We start from the raw sequence: 6,657 nt of genomic DNA, 5'->3' as shown, positions 1-6,657 counted from the left end.
TCATCCTGGAAAGCTAATTTATACTTATTATTTACTTTAAGAAAGTTAACTGAACAGTGTGGTGGACCAGCAATAGTGATGTACTCTGCACTGTCACACCACATTTTTCCCTGATGCTCCTGTGCTGCTGCCAGAAGAAGAGTGGTGTCAACATGTCAAGGCACACTTTTTCTCTCACGAACAGAACATGCTTTGGGATCCAGAGGAAAAGGTGGAGTGGTGGTCTGGTGCGACCTCCCACTGGGGCTGACTGTCATGTGTAGGTAACATAATCCGACCCAACAGAGCCATTTTATTTATCTGACCTCTTTTGCTTCACTAACCTTTCAAGCCGGATTTTTATCTCCTCCTCTGTAGCCAGTTACTATCAACAATTTTAAAAATGTATGAAGCTCCTCCAGTCCCCGTCAGATAGAGAGGCAGTTTTGAATGTGGTGAGGAAGAACAACATTTTAGATGGAAAGTTACAGTGCAACAACAGACTAAGTGGCTCTGACATGTAATTCCAGTCACACTAGTGAAAGAACAAACAAAGTTTGTCTATCAGCATTTCTAAGTATCTTAATATTACCATGTTGGAAAGCTCTTCCTTAAACTTAACATTTGAGATATTGTTTTGATGTCCATCACTGTGAATTAGTCAGTGTGTATGTGGAAGCTGGCAAACTGGTGATTTACTGTTGTCCAGACACTCAAACATAGTCAAACTTTACTAGTACCCAAAGGGAGATGGTGCTTGTTAATGTTCTAAGCTGTTTATCTAGAATCCACGCAATGATTTGCATTTTTCAAAAGTGCAAAGTAGCATGTTGCCCCATCAAACTTGGCAGGATGGATCGGGTTCTCCCCTGGATTTTTCCCAGTAAAGGGGGTGTCCCAGGTCTGGGAGGTGGAGGTAGCGTGTGTTGGATTTTGGTGATGGGGAACACCAAAGCAGAGTGGAATTGTACAAGGAATATTGACATTTGACTTATATTTCTCTACATTTTTAGGAAAAAAACAGCTGAAAACTATAGCAACCCCTGGTGGTCATGACTCATTCTAGCACAAATTATGATAACGGAACTCAGTACTGAAGTTAAAACTCTCTTCAGGTATTCCTTGAAGTGCCTTTATTTTTTTCCCAGCAGGGATCGCATGCAATAGAAGGAAGATATTCCTTCCCCAGTGCTGCACGCCATCTCCCCGTCGGCCATCTTGCTTCTGCCCTTGACATTTTGCACCAATGTGTCGCAGTGTGCGGCATGACACGCACTGAGGGGGTCAATGGACAACTTTGACCATGCATTGCGGGAAAACTGCTTTAGAACAGCTGCCTGTATAAAAGCATGATTGAAGAGATCGATGAGGAGATATGGTCAGAGGTATTGCACAGAGTCCATAAATCTTCAATACGTACAAGCAGTGGGATTATTCATGATGTTGCATTGGAGTCGTTACACAAAGGTCTGACTGGCATAAATGTTTGATGGTGTTTCCACACCATGTGACTGATTTCAACAATCTCCTGCAAATTATATACATTTGCTGTGTGCCCTTCACATACTCCACTGGCCTGAAGTGTTCTAAAATAGACTCGGACATGTGATACGGGACTGAATCCACATCCTCTGACAGGGTTATTTGGTGTGATGCCATTGCAGAAGTCTCTCGACAAAGAAAAAGGATCACCAGCTTTTGCGTCTGTACTGGCTAGGAGACGAATGCTTCCCCACTGAATGGAGACTTCATCTCCACCTGCTCATACACTTTGGATTGATATACGCACCCTGTGACTGATCTGGTTGTCCCTCTCTCTTGCTGCAAGCGAGCTGGAATAGCCTCCAGCCCAAGCCCTCCCAAACAGGGATGTGGACGGAAACGTTTGCACATATCAGCATCTAGCTTTGAAGGCAGGCAGCGCACACCTTCCATACAAATGCTCAAGTTGGAACAGCATCCAAGACAATTCTCCATAGCTGATGCTGGCACATAAGTGTGTGTCCCTGCTCAGGCAGGCCAAAGACTTTCCCTGGTGAAACGGGCCAGAAATTGGCACAGAACCAAAAAGCAAGAGGAAATCCGTCTCTGCTCTTCGTTGCTGCCAGGGATTAAAGGTTGTCCTTTGAACACACGGCCTTTTGAGTACTAACACAGTAGCTCCACCAAGGCTCCCATTCCTCAGTGCCAAATCTATTGGGTCGAATCTATACCAACTCTACTTTTTGACCCGGTATCCCCCTGAAAGAATGAATTTCCCCTCAGTGCACCCCAATGCTCCAGAACACAAAAGCCAGGGCATGCGCCTGCTGTGAACTTATGACGGGATTGTTCCGACGGCAAGACCATGATGCTGAATGAAGAACTTGTTTTTGCTCCATTTTGTGGGGACGGGGTCCGCTCTTCCCATCTCCCTGTTGGACAGCAAACAGTCGAGCCTCTGTCACTACAGTGGGGTACAGAGCCGCTTTGTAAAGATTAAAAAACAAAGGTTTCCTCCTTGTCTGGATTTGGCTGTCCCAGATTAGATTGTCATCGGCTGAATGGGCCCTGGCCTGTGACTAATTACTCTGGATTCTAAGAGTATTCTCAGTCCGAAACAACGTGGACTTCAAAGTTTCGCCCCAGAGATCAAAAGGAAAATGTTGTTTGGCCAACGACAATTAATTATTGTGCAAAAGGTCATCATCCCGTCATTATCCTGGTACAACACGTACGTGATGTTTCATCGTACTGAGTTGAGTGAGTTAAACAGTTCCATGTGTCTATATTTTGTAACATCCCAGACCAAAAGTTGCCTCTTTACAAGGGTGAGCGTCAGGCTGAGCAGCAAGTCAACGATTGACATGTAAAGTCAACGCAGATAGGTGTTGCTATCAACTGAAAAAGGGTGGATATGGGAGCATGTGGACTATCCAAACTGTCATTGTGTGTCATTGTCAATGCCAACAAGCATCCATGGATACTATAGGGTTGTTTGATGTGGCCCCACATACCATGACAACTTGATCATACTACATGAATATAGCTTGCCCTGGTCATTTTGCTGTAGTATAATAACAGTATAGTCAACAAAGAAAAAGAAGGTGAGGAAGACAATTATTGAGATTCATGGATGGACATCGAGAGGATGGGCAAGAGTACACCGGGAAAATGCCAATGGATTTGAGGGTGTCTTTAAATGCTGTTTAACCTCAGTGGTTGTAGATGGTAGATTCTGGAAAAAAAAAAGTCAAGAAGAGTTTTTTAAACAGTGAATCGTTTTTTAGCAGCAATAGCAATATAATAATTTCTTTCACTGCAAGAAAGACTGAAATTCACCATTAAAAACATCAACACTGTCAACAAAACATAACAGTAAATGAAACAGCAAGAGCTCTATGTTTTGCATCAAATATATAAAAGACATTAAAAGATATTACTTGACTTTACTAAAATCACATGGAATCTCTGTAAAATATAGTGACTACTGTGTTTAGTTAAGCATTATATAAGTTAAGCATTATATATTCTCTCAAAATAAAACTCAAATCATTCATTAAACTGTATTGTCAGTGTGGAGTTTTTAATGTTCTGTTCATGCCCTGATGGGCTCAAACTGTGAAACTTTGGGTTAACAAACAAACAAACTGATGGACGCCATGTTTGTTAAATGTGTCTTCCATTTCTACCTCTGCTCCTGTTTCATCTCAGAAATGTGACTATGTGACTATCTCAAGGTAAGTTGCGATCTGAAGTGTTGCATGCATTACAGTATTGAAGTGTCTGTGACGATGTGAACCTGACTTCAAAGACAGTGAAGCACACAGCAGAAGGCAGAGCTTTTAAGATAAATGCAGTTCTGTACTCCAGTATAAGTACTTTATCTACCACACCTTAACGGATTTGCAGGTGAAGAAAAGGAAAACACTCAGGTAACAGTCTCACGTACAGTACTTTTCTCAGCTACTTTTAAGTTTTGAACATGAATTAAAGTGTCACCTCTGAAATCACAAACTCATGGTCTCTGGTGTGCCATCACTAGATGCACTTATCATAACAATAAAAAAAAGAGGAAAAAAAAAACAGTTTTAGTGCACTGATCATATGGTCCATTTTCACTGCTCTCTCTCAGATGTCCCAGTTTCCAATTCAAACCAAGATTGATGTCCTGGAGATGCCTGGAGGTCCACATGCTGTCTCATGCTGCTCCCAAGCATTAAATGCCACAGAAAGGACACATGGCAGACACTTCAGAAGCTTTGTGACCAAAGAAAGTGCCTCAAATCGAAGTGAACTATTGTGTAAACTGTGGACACAGTCCTTGTTTAGAGAGCATCATAACCGTCAGGCAAACCTCTGATCAAAGTGGATTATAACATGACCATTAGGCTGTTATGGACCTTTCTGATATACAGCACTGATAGTCCTTGTGTTACAGCAGAAAATGGCCGTCCAGTGTTTGTTTTGTATTTGTAATTAGAGGTAGTTTTTCTTTTTGAAGAATGTTCTTTTCTAATTGAAATTAATACAGTTAATTTACAGCACTGCCCATTGAAGCAAAAAAAAAAAAAAGCACTGATACTGTGGTCATGTTTTAGTCCATATCAGTTTTTTTTTCACTGTAAAAATGCAGCTGCAGTCTTATGTTGTTACACAGAGAAACAGTGTTTTTACCAGTTAAAAAAGGGCATTTTTGTTACCAGCAAAACATTTTTTTCTGGTAGAAACAGGATGTTTATGAATAAATCTTAGTCTTTGACAGTAAACTCAGCAGACCTTTGCCATTAAAGCAAGTGCTACCATGTTAACTACGGTGAAGTTCTGGTACCACCTGCTTATTTTTACAGCTAAAATAAAGTTGAAATGCTTTAATTTAATTGAGAACCGGGCTTAAAGGCAAAACCTATTCAAACGAAGGATCATTTTCTGCTGCACTTTTTTGTGTTCAATTAACATACCTGATGTCTCTTAACTGTTAAAGCAAAAACAATAATAATTATTGCACTGTAATTACAGTGGTAAGTTAGTGGACACCCAGCTACCAGATTTCTTCACAGTATTAGGATGATGTACAAGATTGGCTAAGGTAATAGAGGCAGACTCAATGAGGCATCCCCCAATGGCAAATGCAGAAAGATAACGGAGCATCAAGTTGAAAAAATCCAACATCTCTTTTTTGTCCAAAGACTCAGTAAGTGCATCATTGTTTTGAACTCAAAACAAGTTGCATTTGTAAGGTCTTTGTGACCACTACAGGGTCAAGGCATTTCACTTCTGTTTGGATGGAGGGTAAACACATCAGGAAAGATGCCAAAGGTCATGGGCAGTCTTGCGTGTAAATGTGTTGTGACTGGTACACACTGATATATTTCGTGACAAACGTGTCAAGTACTAAGTGACACACAAATGCAGTCAGGCAGAAGAACCACATCTAAGGCTTCTCTCATGAAAAATAATGATTACACAGTTCCTCTTATTAGCAGTAGTTTTTGTCTTTCAACATTTTCCTGTCAGGAGTTGCCAGGTCAAGTCAGTTTCCTTCACCTGAACTTATCTTTAGCATCCTCACCGGTCGCAGCTTCCATCATCATATCCTCCTTTATCATGTCTCCTCCTACTTTTGGCCAGCACTTCCATCTTTAACATTCCTAACTTAGTCTCCAGAACTTTCTACATGAGCACTCTCTCCAAATAAACACCTGAGCATCTTCAACTCAGACTCTTCTAACTCTGCTTCCTGTCCTGTCTGAGCTTCTGTCTCTAACCCACACACCATGGCAGTTCTCACTTCTGTCCTCCTTTCACTCAAGATGCCACTCTTGTCACTGATCACAACTATAGTCGTCTCCCCCGGCCAGCACTTTCCTCTTCACCTGTAAATCTACTCTGCTGCATCTTTATTGATCCTCCTGTCTCTCTCTCTCTCATTTAGATACATGTATTCTGTCTGGGTTCTACTGAGTTTCATTTCTTTTCACTCCAGGTTGTACTGCTTTTACTCTCACAACAAATCACTATACTGCCAGCAAACATCATGGTCCATGAAAATGCTTTTTTGATGCCTAAATGCACTGCGATGTGTCACGTAAAACCTGATGACATCATAAAAAAACGAAAAAAGTGAAATCAGACAAACTACAAATCACGTTTGAACCTGTGGATGGCAGTGTACACACATATTCAACCTTTTGAAATTAAATTCTGTTTAGATCTCACCGAATCTGGTGTACAAAACCAAGTGTGTTGGATTTTGTAGTGTTGGGTGTGTAGACTTCTCAGACTCATTGCTTCTCCTCTTTTTATTATGTTGTCAAAGGGAGCATAGTGATGTTGGTCAGGAGGCTTTTTAAAGCCTGGATTCCTCCGTCATGTAGTTGAACTGACTGGACTGTTTGCTTGAGACATATTTGGCTGTTATCAATAGCCACCATGATTCAGACTTCCTATTCCTTCCAACTTCACAAAAGCTGAACAACAGTCTAGCCTTCTATCTTGGCAGTCGACCTTTTGAGATGAGAGGTGTGCAGACATTTTGGTCCATTTATCTGAGAGCCTGTGTGTCACAACATTGTACAGGATACCTGTGTGCCTGAATAGGGCAGCAGCCGAGTGAACGACCAGGACTTGGTTTTATGTTGGCATGATACCAGTCATCGACGGGACAATACAACCAGGTCAGAAGTCGCACACACTCAG

This window comes from Synchiropus splendidus, chromosome 14, assembly GCF_027744825.2.
Source record: "Synchiropus splendidus isolate RoL2022-P1 chromosome 14, RoL_Sspl_1.0, whole genome shotgun sequence".
Lineage (NCBI taxonomy): Eukaryota > Metazoa > Chordata > Actinopteri > Syngnathiformes > Callionymidae > Synchiropus > Synchiropus splendidus.
The sequence above is the reverse complement of the archived record's forward strand: the minus strand, read 5'-3'. Positions refer to the sequence as shown.